Source organism: Arvicanthis niloticus, chromosome 7, assembly GCF_011762505.2.
Source record: "Arvicanthis niloticus isolate mArvNil1 chromosome 7, mArvNil1.pat.X, whole genome shotgun sequence".
NCBI classification, from domain to species: Eukaryota; Metazoa; Chordata; class Mammalia; order Rodentia; family Muridae; genus Arvicanthis; species Arvicanthis niloticus.
Genome location: NC_047664.1, coordinates 26,006,249 through 26,027,018, shown reverse-complemented (window position 1 = coordinate 26,027,018; position 20,770 = coordinate 26,006,249).

Here is a 20,770-nt window from a genome sequence, read left to right as displayed (position 1 = left end):
TCTCTCTCCCTCACACTCTTCCCCTCTCCCTCTCTCCCTTTATTGTTTCTTCCCCTCCCCCTCTTCCTACTCTCCTTACCTGGCTCCACAAACCCCCTTTCTCTCCTGTAGCTGATTGTATTCTGAATGCTAATTATGTAGACGCCATGTGAAAGAGCTGGAAGGGCAGGGCATTGCCCAGAGGACTGCCCAACTGAGTCCAGAGCAGCCATGATAGAAGATAGAATTAGTGATAACTCAGTATTAACTGCATGGAGGTTAGGAAGTGGCCAAGCTATTGTGCTGTTTAAGGCATATTAAAATATAAAGAACTCTGTGTGTGTGTGTGTGTGTGTGTGTGTGTGTGTGTGTGTGTGTGTGTGTGTGTATGTGTGTGTTTCATTTAGGAACATAAACCATTGGGGGGTAGCAACAGGTTTTAATTAAGGGATTAATTAATAATTAATGTTAAATTCTGCTGGTTTTTTTCCTAGTTCTGTTCCACTGGGGACTGAATCTTAATTACTCTTCTAGGACTTCACTTTTCATGTGGTCACATCCAAACTTTGGGGACATCAAGATCAGGCAGAGTCTCATCTCTATTAATATATATGTCAAGACAATAGCTCATATTTCAGAGAGATGAAGAGTCCAGGTTATGTTTCCCTACATGGCAACACTAAACTGTGAGTCATTCCATATGACTAATAGACAAGCTTCATCCTGGCAACATCACTGATGCTGGGTAGAGCCTTTTGTCAAGAAAATCCCCAGTTTTACCCAAAATACCAGTGTGGGGATTGCTCTTCTTGATTCTCTCAATGAACTCAAACTGTCATTGTGGAGTTGGGCATTATTTCTCCATGTTGTGGTAGTAACTGGCCATTCATAGCATCATACACTAGTTCATGTTTCCACAGTGTGAACCTTAACTCAGCAGTATTAAAACTTACCTGAACATTGTTCAGATACTCTGACACTATCCAGATCAGGAACTTCGATTCAGATTCAGAGACTCTTTGCCAGACCAGGAATCTTTGTTAAACAAATATGTGACTCTGTGGCTAAGGTTCTTCAAGCACTGGGAGATTTACAGAAATTCAAATGTAGCCTACTCTGAAAATCAATTAAATTAAAACTCGTAGAGATGATGCACAAAAAAAATAGAATTGTAAGCTCTCTAAGTACCTTTCCTGTTCATTTGACTATGAGAACCCTGTTATTCACATGGCTAAGTGAGTAAAGGTGTTTGCTGCCAAGCCTGAGTACCTGAATTAAATCCCCAGAGTCTACATAATAAAATAGAAAAACCTTCTTCTGCAAATGGTCCTTTGATCTTCTCATGCTTACCAAACCATCCACATGTGAACACATATACACACACACTCATAAGGTAAACAGACAAATAAATAAATACTGAAAAAATAAGTGTATTGAAAACTAGAAAGGTTAAGAGTTATTGTTTTATGCATGTGATTTTTAAGCTTTTTCCTTTCACTATCTGTTTTCTCCCATGAAATTTTGTATAATCCCATATGTATATACATAAAACATTTATTGATAATCACCCATAAGGAAAATTATTTTAGAAGTCAAATGTGTGATCAATTGCACTACAGAATCGCCTATGGACACCTCTTCTAAAACAATTCATTGGTAAATAAATAACGTTTTCATTTGGAAAAACCAAAACACATTTTAAGCATATGAATATGCTCAAATTCACTCTTGCCTAAGCATCTTCAACACTTTTTGGAGTTGTCTAACATTTTGATTTTATAATTATCAATGATTAGATTATTTTTTTGAATAACTATATTTTCCAAAATGCCAAAATTGGGGCTATAAAGATTGTTGAGAGATTGTCAGTTGCTAAAGCATTTGCTGCTTTTGCAGAGGACAAGGTTCATTTCTCAGTACCCACTTGGTGGCTTACAACCATCCATAGCTTCTGTTTCAAAGGATACTATGCTCTCTTCTTCTGGTTTCTGTAAGCATATAATACACATACATATTCATGAAACAGTAGAAGTATAGTTATGGTTATTTTTTTTATGTTAAAAATTCTTTCCAAGTCTGAGCCAAATTTCAGTTAACTTTTTTTTTTTTTTTTTTTATGAAACTGGTCAACAACTCAAACAAAAATTTTAAACCCGGCATTCTATGGCAAATATCAACTGAACGACCATCATCAACAAATTATGGAATATTAGGAAAAAGGAACCCTCATTCATTATTGGTTACTTTGACAACTGGCAAAATCACTATAGAAATGAACAAGGCAAATTCTCAAAGGCTAAAAACAAATCTACCATGTGACCCAATAATACCACTCCTCAGAAATACTACTCAATACCCTACTCCAGAGATACTTGAAGTCATGTTCATTGCTGTTCTATTCAAAAAAAGCTAGAAAATGTGTGTGGAGGGAGTGTGAAATGGTCTTAAACCAAGAAATAAAAATATGAAAATATAGTACATGTACACTATGGAATCCTGACTCAAATATAAAGAAAATGAAATCATGAACTCTGCAAGTAAATGGATAAAACTAAAACTGACCATATTGAGTGAGGTAACCTAGACCTAAGAAAGAAATGAAATTCTTTTTGAAGAAGAAACCATGAACTTCAGAAGCAAGATACAGACTCCAGAGCTGGAACTGACCTATCTGCTTCTTCCTTGAAAACCAACTCTCATGTTAACAAAAGGCACTGTGCAAGCTTCCAAAAGAAGAGGGTAGCTAATAGTCCTACCCAGCTTTGACTTTTATGAACCACATCAATGACAGCACAATAACACTAAGGGTACAACAGTGGCAATAACCAACAGTTCTCTACTGTGATCTAAGACCAGACCAACAAAAGGAATACTATGCCTGACAATGGAAACCTAGTTGACTACATGCTGCTATTGAAGTCATGATTATTGGGGAAGCATCCGTAACCATTTTTCTCTGAACCAACATAATCCATAAGAACAATCTATAAACATTTGTTCTTATACCTACAAAGAAGTATACTCTTCACACTTCAAGGAAACTTCTTTTTGAAATAGAGAAAACTACAGGAAGACTATAACTAATCAATACACAGAGTTATGAAGCCCAGTCCAAGTGGATGCATCTACAAAACACTCTAACACCTAAGGGTTGGGAGCATTGTAGAAAAGTGAGGTTCCAGAAAGATTTTAGAGTCAGAGAAAAAGAACAACTGTTGTGAGATAGTGTCTCCTAGGAATTTCAGAAGATATAACGATAAAGTCTCAACAACCAGACTGACCAAACATGAGCTTGTGGGGCGATGGTCTGTGAGAAGCATCTGGGTGCTTGGTCGAGCATGAGCTTAGAACCCCAGAAACTTATTGGACAGCAGGAGTTCAGCTCTGCTTCCAGGCCCTGGTTCTTTTTCATTTAGCTTCAGCCCTCCAACAACCCTTCTCACAGAGAGGGCCATCAGTCACACAGAACAGTGACTCAGGCTTTCCCACATGCAGATGAGGTATCTCCAAGCTCTCAGACTGAGCCAATAGGCATTATCTGCTGCCAGACCCTAACCCACCATGAAACTGTTATAAGGGCTCTATTTAGGGGAAGTAAATTGTTCAAGAATCATCCTGGTGTCCGAGACTTTCTGTTACAAGAACTGTAACACTTGGAGAGAGATCTGCTCTTCTGGAACCTGCCTGGGACACCAAGTTGCCTCCTTGTCAGCTAGCTGGCTTCTTATGGACCCAGCCCAAGCCTGGACCGGGTCAGCATGGAGAGACAGGTGCAGCACCTGGTAGTGACTGGTCAGTGACAACAGCAGTGAGTGAGCAGAGGCAACAACAGGGGCAAGCAATCTCCCCTACCTGCTTGCACTCTGTGTCCTTTGGCCCGGACCTCCCACATCAGGCCATGCCAAAGACCTACAGACAGTGGAGACACAGGCCAGAGGCAGCACAGAGACAGTAGCGAATCCTCCCTGCTCTCACCCTGTCCCCAGCCAGGAGATCATCGTGGGACATCCTCCAGAAACAAGGGACCCACAGCACTAAACAAGAATGCCACCAATGGACATGCCAAAGTAGATGCAGGAAATCCCAGGACACTTCACACTACACAAAAAACTATAAACATTGGAGGAAAGCTGTGAGCACAAGAGGCTCTTCGTAGGGGAAGACCTTACTCATTCATTGCCCAGTGCCAATGGTGCCAATAGTCACCCATGAAAGATGAATGTACTTTATTTGGATAGAACATATTATATTTAGAGATGTATATCTAAATCCACAGTCAGGCACATAAACATATTTGGGTCTGTGACCGAATTTGAGAAATTGGGCTCCATGTCATTAAGTCAATGATAACAACTTTCTCTGAAATGCTGTTTCAGGTGCCCTGTTCTGCATCTTTACAGAAAAACATGATTAATAACATTTCAGCTATTATTATCTGTGGCAAATTGTCTTCCTCATAAAAAAAAAAAATATTATAGATCTAGTTATTTTCCCTGGGTCTGAAAACTCTGAAAGTCCAGATGGATATAAACCTTTGATACTTTTCTATCCCAAGTGACTTGCAGTTGGTGTCTACATATCCAGTGTTAATGCTGAAATTCTATGCTCTTTTAATAAAAAGTAGCATAAATAATACATTTAGATGCTTATAGACCACCCATAGTGGTCTACACACACACACACACACACACACACACACACACAAATGTTCTAGAGGGCAAAGTCATTTTATTTCTCTCTTAATTTGGTCTCTGTGCCAGAAACTTCAGTATTACTCCAGATCAGCTCATTTGGGTCACATTTAGTCTCTGGAAAACATATTAGTGATTTTCCTTTGTAAGCCCCTATCTTGAGGCATAGTTCCAGAAAAATCTCTCTTTTGTTATTGCCAGGCATTTTTATAAGAGATCCAGTTCTTTTCTACATTACTAGAGAACAAGGTCACAGGGAATTTGTGTGCCCAGGATGGCTCTGACCTTGTATTCCCAGCTGGATATCTGTCTGATGAACACTTTTGTAACATCTTCAAACAGCATGCTGAAAGTCCTCTACACTGATAATGTCTAGATTCTACATGTGAGCATCATTGGAAAAAAATTCAGTCCACAGATGAAGCAAGAAAGGGGTGTATGAGCCTTACAGGCTTATATTTCAGGTAAATAACTGTAAATAAGTGGTCTCCATCATGTGGAGTCTATTTCAATGATTTGGCCTTGTGAAAAAGGCTTTTCAAGCAATAAAATACAATCTAACACTAAACATGTTTATACATTTCTTTTTCACATACTAATTCCATCAGAGTTGTAGATTATCCCTTTATAACAAAGTTTATATTGTGTTCATACAATCTTTGTCTTGAAACAAGCTCTGTCAGAATCTGGTTTTTAGATTTTTAGAATTTTACACACACACACACACACACACACACACACACACACAAATGTGCTAGAAATTAGCTCTGCCTTGGCTGATGAGTAGAGAAGTTAACTTCTTTTAAAAATTGAAGTTGAACCACTTATAAAAGATATCACATGTGATTTTGCCAAATTATGACTCATTCTCCCTCTTTGAAATTAAATAGTTTATAGTACCCATATTTTATGCTTAATATTTTTAATTACACTGTATAATAAGGGATAAACTTTAGAATAATGACGAGAAATGTATTAATGAAACATTGTTTCTGTATAAATTTACTGCCTAATACACCTTATCACTCTCAAAATCAACCCCATGAAGAAAGTACAAAATAAAAAAGTGTTATTTAGAAATGAATACATGTGAAAAAAATAAGAAAAAACAAAAAAAGCCTTTTACAAAATCTGAGATTCCTTCATGATATAAGTACTGGAGAGATGAGGGATATAAGAGACATTATGTAAATATAATAAAGGCAACTTACAGCAAGCCTATAATCAACATCAAATGAAATAGAGAGAACTCAAAGCAATTGCACTAAAATCAGGAACAGGATAAGCCTGTCTACCCTCTCCATATCTACTCAACACAGTATTTGAATATTTGGCTGGAACAATAAGAAAGGAGATTCAAGGGTTAGAAATTGTAAAGGAAGATGTATGAGTATCATTATTTGTAGATTGCATGATAGTATACATGCAATACATGATACATGTATGTACAATACATACATACATGACCCTAAAAATTTATCTACTAGAGAACTCCTCTAGCTGGTCAGCACTTTGAAATAATATAAAATATCTTGAGATGACTTTAAGCAAGCAAGTGAAATACCTGTATGATAAAAACTTCAGGCCTTACCTCAGCTACATAGGGAACTTGAGGCATGCACAGACTGGAGACATGAAGGTGCAGGATGGGGTTGGAAGGTGTGAGTGGGCAAACTGAGGGCCAGAGTTATAGTTCAGTAGTAGAGACCCTGCCTGGAATGCACAAGGCCCCAATCTAGGAAACCAGAAAGAGAGGGGATTATGAAATGAATGAGGTAAATGACTTTTCCAAGTAATATACAGCACATAAAATAAAAATGTCTTCCTAACAACAAAAAATAAAAACTTTCAGGTCTTTGAAGAAAGAAATTGAAAAAAAAAATCAGATGGAAAGATTTGCAATGTTCATGGATCAGTATGATCAACATAGTAAAAATGATCATCCTACTAAAAGCAATCTACAGGTTTCATGCAAGTTCTATGTAAATGCAACCACAATTATTCATAGACATTGAAATGTCAACTTGCCACTTCATATGGCAAAAGAATAAAACAACTAAACAAACACCAGGATAGCTAAAAACAATCCTGAAAAAAAAAAAAAAAAAAAAACTGTTGGATGTATCACCATTCCTGATTTCAAGTTTTACTACAGAGCTATAATATTAAAACCACATAACACTGTGATAAACATAGACAGATTGAACAATGGAGTTAAATTGAAGACTTAGACATAAATTCAAACTCCTATATACATCCAAAATTTTAATTGTTGGGGTCCACACTAGCCCCACGTTGGGGCGGCCAAAATAATTTTGGGGTCCACACTAGCTCCATGTTGGTGCGGCCAAAAACGTCGCAGCCTAGGCAAAATGTTGAGGCCCGGGCCGACCCACGTTTGGGCGGCCACTGTATCCCGACCCAAGCTGCTGCTCCGGTCTGCGGGTCGGGGTTCAGCAAGAGCGAGGGTGAGGGCAGACTCAAAGAATGGAGACCAGACAGGGTGTGATTCAATCCTGTTTATTCTTCAGTCTCTCTTCCTCTAAGTGTCTCCTGTCTGATTCTCCCTCTATAGTCTGATCCTGATCTGTTCTGTCTCTGCCTTTTATATGTCTCACTTCTAAGCCACGCCTCTAAGTTACACCTTTAATCATGCCCTTAGGTCTTGTCTCTAACTCTGATCTCTATACTTCTAAGTCATACTCTTAAGTCACACACCTTTAATCTCACACACCTTTAATCTCACCAACCTTTAATCTCAAGGTATCTAAACTAAGATTATCGGAGTGTGCTCAGCTGTTGTAGGCTATTGTAATCCAAGTCTCATGTCAGGGTATATGGCTCAAGATGGCTGCAAAGCTGATAGCCGCTTTCTGCTAAAAGTCGGCCCCCATCATTTAATAAAGAAACCAGAATTATACAGTGGGGAAAAAAAAAGCATGTTTAAAATATTTTGCTGGTCAAACAAGATGTCTGCATGTAGAGGAATGCAAATTAATTCATATTTATCACCCTGCTCAAAACTCAAACCCAAGTTGATCAAGGACCTCAACATAAAACTAGAAGCATTAAACCTGATAGAAGAGAAGATCAGGAAGTGCCTTGAATACATTGGCACAGGAGACAACTTCCTGAACAAAACACCATTGTCACAGGCAGTAAGATCAACAAAGGCTGAGAAACAATTAAAGAAATGTTCAACATCCTTGGCTATCAGAGAAATACAAATAAAAAATTCATGTTCCATCTTACACCTGTCAGAATGGCTAAATCTAACAACACAATGGACAGCTTATGTTGACAAAAATGTGGAGCAAAGGGAACACGTCTCCATTGCAATTGGTAGTGCAAACTTGTACAGCTACTATGGGAATCAATACAGTGGTTCCTCTGAATAATGATAATCTAAATACCTCAAAACCCACTTATAGTACTCTTGAATATCTACCCAAAAGATACTCCATCTATCACAAGAATGCTTGCTCAACTATATTCATAGTGGCTTTATTCATAATATTCAGAAACTGAAAACAACCTAGATATCCCCCAACTGAAGAATGAATAAAGAAAATGTGATGTGTTTGCACAATGGAGTATTAGTCAGGGATTTTAAAAAATGACATCATAAAATTTGCTGGCAAATGGGTTCGACTAACAAAAAGAAAAATCAATCCGAGTGAGGTAACCTAGACCCAGAAATTCAAATATGTGTGTGTTTAGTTATAAGTAGATAGTTGCTGCTAAGAAATGTTATAATTCATTTATAATTAGTTTACTTGACCTAGAGACATTAAGTAAAGCTGAGGACTATAGAGAAAAGTATGGATCTCCCTGGGAAGTGGAAGCAGAACAATTTCTGAAGGTGAACTAGGAGCAGGTGGTGACAGGAGTGGAAGGGATGGGATAGGGAGGGATGGTGGAAGAGTATGAAGAGAGATGAGTGGAATTGTTTAGAGCATTTGGATGGCGGTGTGGAAACATAGTACACTGGAAACTTCCTAGAATTTATGTTTTGCTTCTAAGCTTTGATTTCTAGAAATAGGGAATATGAAATAGGAAACATGAAAAGATCACTTTGGTTGAGTTGCTGGCGGTGGATGTTCCAAGTAGATCTCTAAACAACCCAGGCTGACACTAGGACAGAAGGTCACCCTCTGAAAACTGAAAATAAGGCCCAGTCACCAAGGGCAACTTCCATTCAACTCATTGAATATAGGGAGGTGGAGCTGGTGGAGCATCCTTGGTATGAGAGATACTCTGCAGGCTATGGTAAGAAAACCTGGACACCAACCCAACAAACAATACCCTTGACATACAATCTGTTCTACCTGCAAGATGAGCTGGAGAAATGGTAGTATAGAGGATTTGGAAATGGCCAATCAATGTTTAACCTGTGGCTCACCCCTTAAAAGGCAGCTCATGATCTACACAGCCTGGACGGCCAGGGACTGGAGGAGACTATCCCAAAGTAATGATTCTTAATTATATTCTTATAGATCAGTGTCTTGCCCAGTCATCATCAGAGAGGCTTCCTCACACAGCAGATGACAACAGGAGCAGAGACCCATAGCCAGACATTTTGCAGAGGGGGGGGGGGAGGGAGGGAGGGAAAAAAGGAAGAAAGGAAGGGAGAGAGAGAGAGAGAGAGAGAAAGAGAGAGAGAGAGAGAGAGAGAGTCTAAATTAGAGGCTTCTGATTGGGACCCTCCTCTAGGAGACAGAGGAACTCTGTGGAAAGGGGGAGGAAAGACTGTAGGAATAATAAAGGATAAAGAAAGGATAAAGAACACGAGGATAATATACCTACTGAATCAACTAAGCAGAGCTTACATGGGCTCACAGAGATGCAAACAGGGCCTTCATGGGTCTTCATTAGGTTCTTTTCTGTATATGTTATGCTTGATAGCTTAGTGTTTTCGTGGGACTCCTTAGAGTGGGACTGTTGTGTCTCTGAATCTTTTCATTCATCATGAGATTCTTTTCCTAATATTGAGTTGTATTGTTCAGCCCATTATGAGGGCTTTTGTTTTGTCTTACAGGATCTCATGTTGCCCACTGGCTGTTGTCTCTTTAGACACTGGCTGTATTGTGAAAAAGAAATGGAGAAGGAGTGGATCTGGGGGAAAGCAGAGGTAGCAAGTATGCTAGGAAGAGTGGAGAAAAGAGAAACTGAAGGTGGGATGTATCGTATGAGAGAAGAATCTATTTTCAAGTTTTAAAAGATTCACAAAAAAATATATGTATATTAACAAGGGTTTTTAAGCTTCTGGTCTACTTCCCAACTTAGGCCAGATCAGTGGCCTAATACCTGACCAGGCACTGCACTATAGTCTTTTTGAGTCTCAAGAGGGCCTCAGTAACCAAAGACACTCAAATACACACACCAGCTGGGACACTCACAGAGCCCAGCCAACAATGGGACCTTTCTTCCTGAAGCTTCACTATCCTTTCTTTAATCTCATGGAGGTCGGGGGACAAGATCTGACACTATTACTGATGCTAGGTTGTGCTTACAAACAGGAGCCTGGCATGGCTGTCCTCTGAGAGGCCTTGTCAGTTTCTGACTGAGATCGATGCAGATACTTACACCAACCATTCGACTGAAGTCAGGGACCACTATGGTTGAATAAAGGAAAGAAATGGAGAAGCTGAAGGGGAGAGTGACCCCATAGGAAGACCACTAATCCAGACCCCAGGGAGCTCCCAGAGACTGAGCTACCAACCAAGAGCATACACAGGCCAGTCTGAGGCCCCTGGCACATATATAGTAGAGGTCTGCTTGGTCTAAACTCAGTGAGAGAAGATGTGCTTAATCTTTGAGAAACTTTAGGCCCCAATAAGGGGGAGGTCTGGTGAGGGGGAGCACCCTCTCAAGGGCAAGGAGGAAGAACCGGATGAGGAATTGTGAGAGGGCTGACCTGAAAGGGGGAGGGGGCAATGACTGGAATGCAGATAAATAAAATAAGTAAAATTTTAAAAGAAGGATTTTAAAATATATATTTGTTATAGAATATATGCAGTTTAAGTATTTTATTATTCTAACTCTACCTTTGCACTTGTGTTTTTTAAATGTAAATTTTATATTTTGTAGGTAATATGTTGTGAGTATAAACATAAAATTACACATTTTACAGTTTGTAGAAAGTATATTGTGATTATATGGAGGTTCCTACAGAAATGAGTCATAATACAGGGAAATAACAACTTCAGGTTGTTTAGTACAACACTATAAAATGAATGAATGTCTATGTCAAAATGCTTTCATATTAGAAAAATAAACTTTTCTTTGTTGACTCTACTACAATAGACAAGTCTAAATAGTTGGAAAATAAATACAGGACAAAAATTATCTTTGTACCCCACATTCAATATGTACCAAATGAACATGAGAATAAATCATTTGAAATGTTCAAGCATGGTTTTTCTTTTTTATACTTAACATGAGAGGTATTCCAGCAAGATTCAGTCACTAATTTGTTTTGATTTTGTCCACCATTGTCCATGTCTTTTCTCCGGAGTTACTAGTTATTAAACTCTTTATCACTCCTGGAAAGTCAGTCCTAATTGCCAATCAAATCATGGAATCTTTATGAGGAAAATTGAAACTGTATGTAAGTGTGGTGACATTTATACTGGTTTGTGGCTTTGGTAGACACAGAGGTACACTTCCTAACTCATCAGCTAGGAATGTGCAAAGGTGATTAGATAATGCTCCTATAAATCAAAGCCTTTATCTTTTCTAATTCTCTCTTTTTTTATTCTAATAAGGGAAGCAATTGTTGACTTATTAAAAGTAAATTGATTTTTACAAACGATGTTATACAAATGTTGAATAGATTTGAGGAAGCAATTGAGAAGGTTATCTTGTAGTAGACATGAGGAGGATAATAGGAATAAGCAGTAGAAGGTGGTAGAGAAATCACTGTCATTATTAAAGGCCTGTTGACCTAGGAATGTATTTAAAAGAAAACAATTACAAGTAAGATTGCATTGTAAAAAAAAAAAAGGAAGGAATTGCATTTATTAGAGCATTAAGAATAATTATAAACAAATTTATTATTTATATGCATGTGTGTATTAACCTACATATATACATATACATACATATATATACATACACACACACACATATATATACATATATACATATATATATGCAATGGAAATACAGAATGAAAATAATTATCAAGTGATTTGTAACAGAATCTAATTCATGACTGCTGATTAGTGGTATTGCATTATTCCTACTTACTATGAAATAAACTTTGACCTCTGATAAACAATGCCAAATAAACTATAATTTATTCATCAGTTGAGATAATTCTTTCTTTAAGGAAAGTAACTAAATACTGACTTCAAACTTGTTTATATTTCCACAACCACAAATACTATTTTAATACCCTTTTGAAAGAAACATTAGGAAACAGGTTTCTTTACTACTTTCCTTTATTTGTGTGTGTGTGTCTGTTTGTGTGTGTGTATGTGTGTGTGTTTTCAACATAACTCCAAAAACTTCCATATAACCCTCTTTAGTTCATTATCACACAATTTATTACAATGAAATCAGATCATGCGCCATCACTAATAGCCTGATGGAGTTTCAGTGCCAGCAACTTACAGCAATTAGGTCAAACTCCCTTGATTGGTGCTTTCTCTTAGAAAATAGAGCTCCACTGTTTTTGTTAGGCACATGCGCTTCCCTAAACATTTTTAGCCACCAAAAGAATAACTTGCCTATAAATAATTCACCTATTACTTTTTCTATTTATTTCATAGGAACATTTCAGGGGAAAAATACACAAAGGAGAAAATAAAGCAAAATGATTGTGCACCAAATGATGACTGTTCTGCTTGTGTTGTTCTATTTCTTTCCAGTATCAATACTGAGATTAGCCCTCAGTACATTCTGCTCTTTTCAAAGGTTTGCTCATCAAAAAATATTTCTTATTCCAGTGTGATTTCCTCATATCCTCCAACATGATCCACACAAAACTGAATAATTTATTTTATAATTCCATCACACAATTCATCAATACTTATTGCACTTCTACCATATCACTACTTTAGGTTTTAGCATAATATCTGAGAACAAAGACACTTGCGGTACATGTGTTCTAAATGTTAGTGGAAGACTGAAAAGACAGGTACTTCAATATGTAAGCTGTAAGGTCAGTGGTTTAATGACACATCGGGAACAAAGCACAGGGCCTTGTCAGCAATGTGAAATCTGAAGAATGGAGTTCTATCTTGCACTTGTGTTTATATGCATTTAGTAAGTATCTGGCAGGACACCAACAATCAATAGTTAATATATCCATGTTATATTTTTAGTATATACGTTATTTATAGTGTGGGTGCTGATAGTTGAATAAGAAACACAGACAGAAATACTGAGACAGAAAATGTGCTTATATGTATATTCTTTACTTTTCTTTAACCAATTTATTATTAATTTACATATATATATAATTTGTATATAATATATATTATATATATATATATATATAATTTGTATTTTGTGCTCATATTTTTAGCAGACTGTTCATTTGAGGTCTGCTTCCTTTCATGTCACTTAGAGGATCTAACTAGTAAGCTGTATTCTAAGCATTTTATTTTGCAGTCACTATAAAGACATACTGTATTCCTATAAAATAAAGATTTGTAGCAGTTTCATTTAAATTTAAAAAGATCTTAATAAGAGGTTTAATTCCTTCATGCAAAAGAGTGGTAGCTACATATTTTTGTTCATTTTCTACAGCATAGTTCCCGGGTATTTGGAGTTCAAGAGATAAAATCTATATGTGCTTTAAATAGTTATTTTCCCTCCTCATGAGAAGATATAAGAACAACTACAATTCAAGTTCCTCAAAATCTATCTTCTCTCTATTGATGGACAAAATCAAATCACATACTAACCTATCCAGGATGTTCAGACAAATGTTATATAATAGGAAAAGACTTAAGAGAAGAAGTGTTTCAGCTATATCTTATGCTAGACATCTGAATTATCAGTGAACGTCTGGATCATGTCCATACAACGTCATCACAAATACTCAGAAAGATGAAGAGACAAACTTAAACCCTGCTGTTTTGTCAAACCTAGCAGGTCCTGCAGATGATCCTTTAAACACTGAGCCCTGACTGTGCCTATATAGCTAACAAATTCTTAGCTAAAGTTCTACATTAGCTTTCTAAATGTGGCTGGTATATTTTTTATAAGAAATGTCTTCTTTTCCTTTGTTTACAAATCATTGAAAAGTAGGACAGTGTGTTTATAGCTTTGCAAAGGTAGGTCTTCTTAATTCTTGTTTACATTCCCATCCTCTAATTGACTTGAATAGTGGCTGGATGGTTGTTAATGCTTATGAAGTATTTTCAAATACATGAATGAATGGAATTACCAAGCCTTATCCCAGAGATTCTATTATATTCCCATACACTTAACAAAAGCAGTTGTAGCAAGGAGATTCAGAATGAGCAGCATTGGCCATATCAAATAGATACGGAATTGAGTGTTCTTGTCATTCATATATATTTCCATTTTCAATTACATATGTGAAATATTAATTGTATAAAATTATAGCCATATATATATATATATATATATATATATATATATATATATAATTTGTCTGGTCTGCAAGTATGTCTGTGTAGCAGATGGAGTCTAGAAAAGAGCAGTGGATCCCTTGGGACTGGAGTTATAGATGGTTGTGAGCCACCAGGTGTGTTCTGGTCATCAAACCCTAAGCCTCTGGAGGAGCAGCCAGTGATATTAACCACTGAGCCATCTTTTCAAAACCCATATTTGTTTAACCCTTAAATTTATTTCAAGAAACTATTCATTTTGCTTTTGTAGGCCATCATTCCAAGTTCTAGCATTACAGCTTTAATAAAATCCTTTACCACATTTGCAATCTAGGGAGGCTTAGATTTACCAAAAGCATTAGAAACATATAAAAAACATACAGCAAAGTCATGATCATAAAAGAGCAAATAGTAAATTTGTAAACTTGGTTTTAATGCAAACATTCATCACTAACATTCATCATTTCAAGTTAAGTCTTCAGCATGGATGCTGATCTCCCGGGTTCAAATTAAATGGCTTTCCCATTGCCTCCCCAACCCCTTTCTTTTTATATCCTCCAAAGTTAGTACTTCATGAGCCCCTTCTTTATCCATGCTGGGATTTTGGCTGCCCTGATCTTGACAGGGCTTGTACACATAGTCACAGCTACTAGGAGCTCATATCTATAAAAGTGAGGGGAGGGTTAAATCAACAATCCTGCCATTTCCAGAAAAACGTATTTCACACCAGTCCTACACCACTTCTGACTCTTAAAATATTCTTAACCCACTTCCAAGATCATAGCAACACCTTTTGGGGGAAGCTGTGATATAGACATTTATGTAGAGCTAAATACTGCACAGCCTCTCATTGACCAGATGTGGGCCTCATTATTACTCACCACTTACCACACAAAGAAGCTTCTGTGATGAGGGCCAAGAGCTAAACTAATTTATGCATATAAAGATATGAACTTAGGGCACAACTTAACACTATGACCATTTAGCAGAGTAATGATAATAGGTTCTCCCCTCAGACCTATGACCTACCCAATCATGGGTTCTTGGTGGCCAGATAATTTGATAATGTTTTGCTATACTAAGTAATGTGACCCTGTTTCCTACACTGCTTTCTCAGTATCTAAAATCTTGAGAAATTCCCTAATCAAAAAGCAGTGGGGAGGACCTTTAACAGCATAATGTAAAATTTAAATGACCCAAGTCCTTGAGTTATGCACTTTAAATTCTTACATTTGCTGTAGGCCAAATAAAAAAAAAATCTAGTGAACATGTATATAATAGAACAAAATAGAAAAACAAAGATGAAGACTAAGCAAGATACCTCAGCCTTTAAGAGACAGATGAATTTTAATTCTTAAATATTCTTCTCTAAAAACAATGAATAAAATAAGTTATAGAAAGGTTTCCAGAATATGTAATCATTTTTGCTGACTTGTGTTTTATTTCATTTATATATAACTTACATATATATAATGTAAATACAAGTTTTATTTCTTTAACTATTATATTTTTATGCATCTATCTAATATTTTGATTTGAAAAATATAAATAAAACGTCAGTCTGTTTTTATTTAAAGCACTAGTTAACTCTTATAAAATCCCAATATTTTGAGACTTATTCATGTAAATAAACAATATTGTAATCACTAAGCTAAAGGGAGTGAGCTTTGTTAAACTATCCCTTCATACAATTAATTCCAACTTATATTCTCACTAGAGATTCATGTGCTCTTCTCTTACATCATCTTTGATATTGCTTATTTTAACTAGCATCAATTTGAAACAGATGAGATCTAATTGGATTTCAAATTATATTTCTCAGATCCCATGTACACATTAACTAAATGTTCTCATTTCCCATTCGGGTAATTGATTGCCATGGGCCTTTTGTTTTATGTTGTATTATACTGAATGACCAGAAGAAAGATTGGCTATTATAGCTAAAGAACATAGTAGTTGCCATGCATTCTTAATTACTTCTACCTATTATATTCAGGTTTTGAACATTATTTATGAAAATTTTTATAATCATACTTATGTATACCCACATATGTGTGCATGCATGCAAACACACACACACACATACACACAACTTCAATATATTTGACCTTGGTGATTTTTTTTCTAAGTAAAAAAATATTGACTAGCTAATAATGACACAAATCTTCAATTATAAATGTTGCCATTTTATAACAATGTTACTAGTGTTTGTGTATTGGATTTTATAAATTAATGCCATACTTTACCAGCTGATTATTCTATTGTAACATCATCACAGAGGTTACACAGTATCTTATTTAACTGCATTTATGTATAGAAATATTTTCCAAAATCTTATTCTGTTAAATAAATCTTCTGTTTCATTATTAAATTATTTTAGTTCTATTACACATTTTAAAGTCTTGTTTATCTGTTAGCTTGTAACTCTCCAAAATGCTTTTAAAATGTCTTATCCTCTTCTGCTTTTATTAAACCAGTTGAACTTTGAACTACCCTTTACTTAATTCCAAAACCTACTCTAATTTTTGCAATGGCATCCATCACAGATATGCTCATTTGGGCAAGCATAATATTTTAACCATGCAGAGATCACATAAGCTGATGTTACAACATCAAAGAGTAAGAAATCTATGCTAACAGGTGCAAGGACCAGAAAAGACCTAAAGCTTAAAGGTAGGTAGGATGAAAAGATGCTTAAGGGAAAGGGAATACCTTTGAGGCCAGGTATGTGTCAGATCACTGAGGGGAGACAATATAAAGGTGAAAGATATAGTATAAAGTATCTTACTGTGAAATGAATTTTTGTGGTTAGAGTTGATTCCAAGGACAATGGAATTATCAGGAATTTAAGTAAAGAAATGATGTTGACATATTTTACTTTTGAGAGTTATCTTTTCTTGTGATATTGATAATTGATTGGACTAGAGTAAGTATAGAGGAAGAACTCTTTAAGACAGTGTTAAAAAAAAAGTCATGTGAGAGGAGCTGATGGGCTAGTATAGGGTGGGGCTAGTGTAATGGGGAAAAGGCAGTACAGCCTCAACCTAATTCTATATCACAGTAAGAGTGAAGACACACTCATAAAATGTTGCTTTACTCTTAACAGTGGACCTACTCTACAACTGTGGGTTCCCTGAATTCTATCAGCTTGATAAAGCTGGATTTTAAAGACTTTGTGACACATTTTAGAATTAGCATTCACTCCTGGAAATCAACCAGTTAACCTTCTAATTGTGGGGATAAAATGTAATATGGAATAAGAACATACAAGACTATACTCTCTTAATGTAAATGACTTTAACACAGGACATTTGGGGAATCTAGTAATCTGCAGTCAGACCTGCTCACTTGGATACTTCAGCGACTATGTACTCTAATCGCCATATGCTTTTAAGTAAATGGCAAAAGAAAAAGAAAGCAATGTTAGGCCAAGTAAGAACTAAAAATTTGAATGAAACTATAACTATCAAATACATGCTTTCAGGTTTGTATTACCGTTTTGGTTTTATTATTTTTTTATTTTCATCTTAAAAATAATATGCCAAAGCAATAAAACCTAAAGAGATATCTCACAAAGAATCCCACATGACACTGACAAGCATAGAAACATAAACCTATGCATAATCATTTAAAAATTGTAAAGGTCAAGATGTTTCAGAAATGTATTAACAATGGGAAATTAACAGTAGAACTTATATAAACTGGATATATGCAAAAATCCATCCAATAATAATAAAATGGTTTAAAGAGCAAGAACAAGGCACTCTCTTTCAGTATTGTACCTGATATTGTCAGATATGATATTAACATTTGAAGTCACCATGTAGCACAAGAAACACTAAAATCAGCAGCAGAGACAGACTTCTCTCCAAAAACTTTCACCAACTTTATGCATACTTTTCTTGTCAGTCTGATTCTTCCTAATCAAATCTGGGTGGCCAGAAGTATTCCATTAGGGACTTATGCCAGTTTTCACTCTGTCCATCTCTCTTAATGAGACTTTCTCAGGAAAGTTGAGTTAGTGACCAGGGAACATTTAGAAACTGCACATACAGCACCTGCAGTTGTAACTGTTCTCTGTAACTCCTGCCAGCCCAAGGATGTCCCAAGGTCCTGGCTAAAGAGGCTTGACACCTGACGGTGACAAACAAGGAGCTCTAAGTGATTCCAACTCAAAGAAATAAAGGCATGAGGAGTCAGACGATCATATAATGTAAACAGTATACATATCACCAGCCTCACATAGCTCATACCTGTTTCTTATATGTAACATGAATATCATTGTTAAAAGCAGAAACCATATTTGATGGAAGTGGTTCCCTCAAGACCATTAACAACAGTTTGCTTTCACTGACTTTGGTAGCAGCAGTGTGCACAGCCCTGCAAATGACATTGAAAATGTTCCTGTAGTTTAATTTTGTATTAAAATTAGATCCTACTTTGAAATATGAAATAGTTGAAGCAACTAATTTGCAATGCCTCGGTGAAAAGTTTGCCAACCCTAATTAACTCCTCCAGTCTCACAAGACTTTCTCAGTTGGCCCAGAAATATGTCTATAAGAATTGTGAAGAGAAATTAAATCCTATTACTGTCATAGTTGGTAACAAAGAGTCAAGCCTAAAAATCAACCCTTTACAAAGTGTAGATATTAACCAGAGATGGCGATGAAGGCTGTGTGCCCAGAATAACACTTATCATTTGCAATTGAGTAGCTCATGCTGCATGTGAATGTTTTCTTTTATGTATATTCACTTCTGATTTCTGAATTTTCAACATATTTGAAATGAAAAATAAATGTATAGGTAAATGACTTGTTGAGATATTTTCCATTTTCAATATACCTAGATGAAATGGCATAGATATTTGTTGATGTTGTTTTTTTCCAAAGGTTGTCATTAAAATGAGAAAGAAAAAGATCCATCCAAAATAAGAAAATCATTCTTCCAGCTTCAAAATATCTAATACTTCCTCTTATTATTCCTCAAAATCAATAAATGCTCTGAATTTGTTTTTCCTGCCAGTTATGTGAAGCTAATCCTACTGGATTTACTGTACCAACACCAAGAGATGGGTTATCTCATTCACTAGAAATAATTAATTCATCTATGTTCTTAGTGACACTCAAATATTCTTATATAATTTAATTTTCCATGGTGTTTCCATCTTTGGTAGTAGGCAACAGTGCTTACAGTGTTCTTTTCATGAATCTCTACAAGTGAATAAAGTTCATAGAAAGCCTCAGCAAGTGCAAACTGGCAGTGCCAGACCTGAAGCAAGTGTTTGATGCAGATACTTCCAATCAAATTCCGTGTTACTTATTTCCCAGAACTCAGTCAGTAGCCTCCATGCCTGAGAGTCCCCAGTTTCTGTGGAAATTTAAAAGTATAGCCCAGGATGTATAAATATCATCTTTGAAAAATGATTTATTTTTATTATGTTATATTGTAGGAGCTTAGCTTTGACCTACTTTACATTTTCCTACATTTAATGTGTATTTCATAAAATAATTTCAGAGTCTAACATGAATAGAAATATGTATCTGATTAAATTACATGAGTTTATCCTAGATATATTTATATGCATATAACATCAAAGTTTAAAATAATAGTGCTTGATTTCCATTCCTAAGATATGAAAATTTTTGATACATTTAATTAACATGAAATCCTTAACAGTTGTTTTCATCTAATATAAATTAACATTTTTCCAATCAAAAGCCCTTCTCCAAGTGCCTGCTTATCAGATAGGTAGTCCTCTCTTGTCCATTTTCTGAGAGTATAATTCTTCTATCTGAAGACATGTGCTGAGTCTATTAGTTTCTCAACAGTGATGCCAACCCCACTCCTCCTTCTGAGATCCTAACACCTACAACTGAGGAGGTAGGCTTAGCACTTTCTTGTTGTATGGGTACTCCTCACTTTTTTCCTTTGCGATACAAACACCATCATATGGGGATCTGCTTGAATGTCTGTGTGTCCCCCATATGGCATTCATCTCGATTTCTCCTTAGTATGGTCTCCTCAATTTCTGAGGAACTACAGCAAGAGTTACTTGTAGTTCACCCTGTCTGATGTTAAAATCAAAAGCTGCATTTTATCATAGCTGAATCAGGATAACCTGTCTTAACTCATGCACTAACCACCAGTGAGTAACACAGGACTGATCGTCCATCATCGTCCATTTGAACCAACAGCTGCCAAACTCAGTTAACAGCAAATATATTTAAATGCCAACTCAACAAAGTAGAGGCAGATATCAACACTGAAGTATACATCCAATGATCTAATTCCAGTGCCCAAGGTCCATCATATAAATATATGCATCATGAAAACTCAAGACAATGAATCTTCTTGGAAAAGTATTAAATGCATAGCAATGATGCCTGGTGAGGTCAAATTAAACAACATTCAAGATTATGATTTTAAAATAACAGTATGAATCTGTTCAAGGAATTCAAAAGAGGAATAAGTAAACAAAATGAAGACCACTAAAAACATAAGTGAACAGGTAAT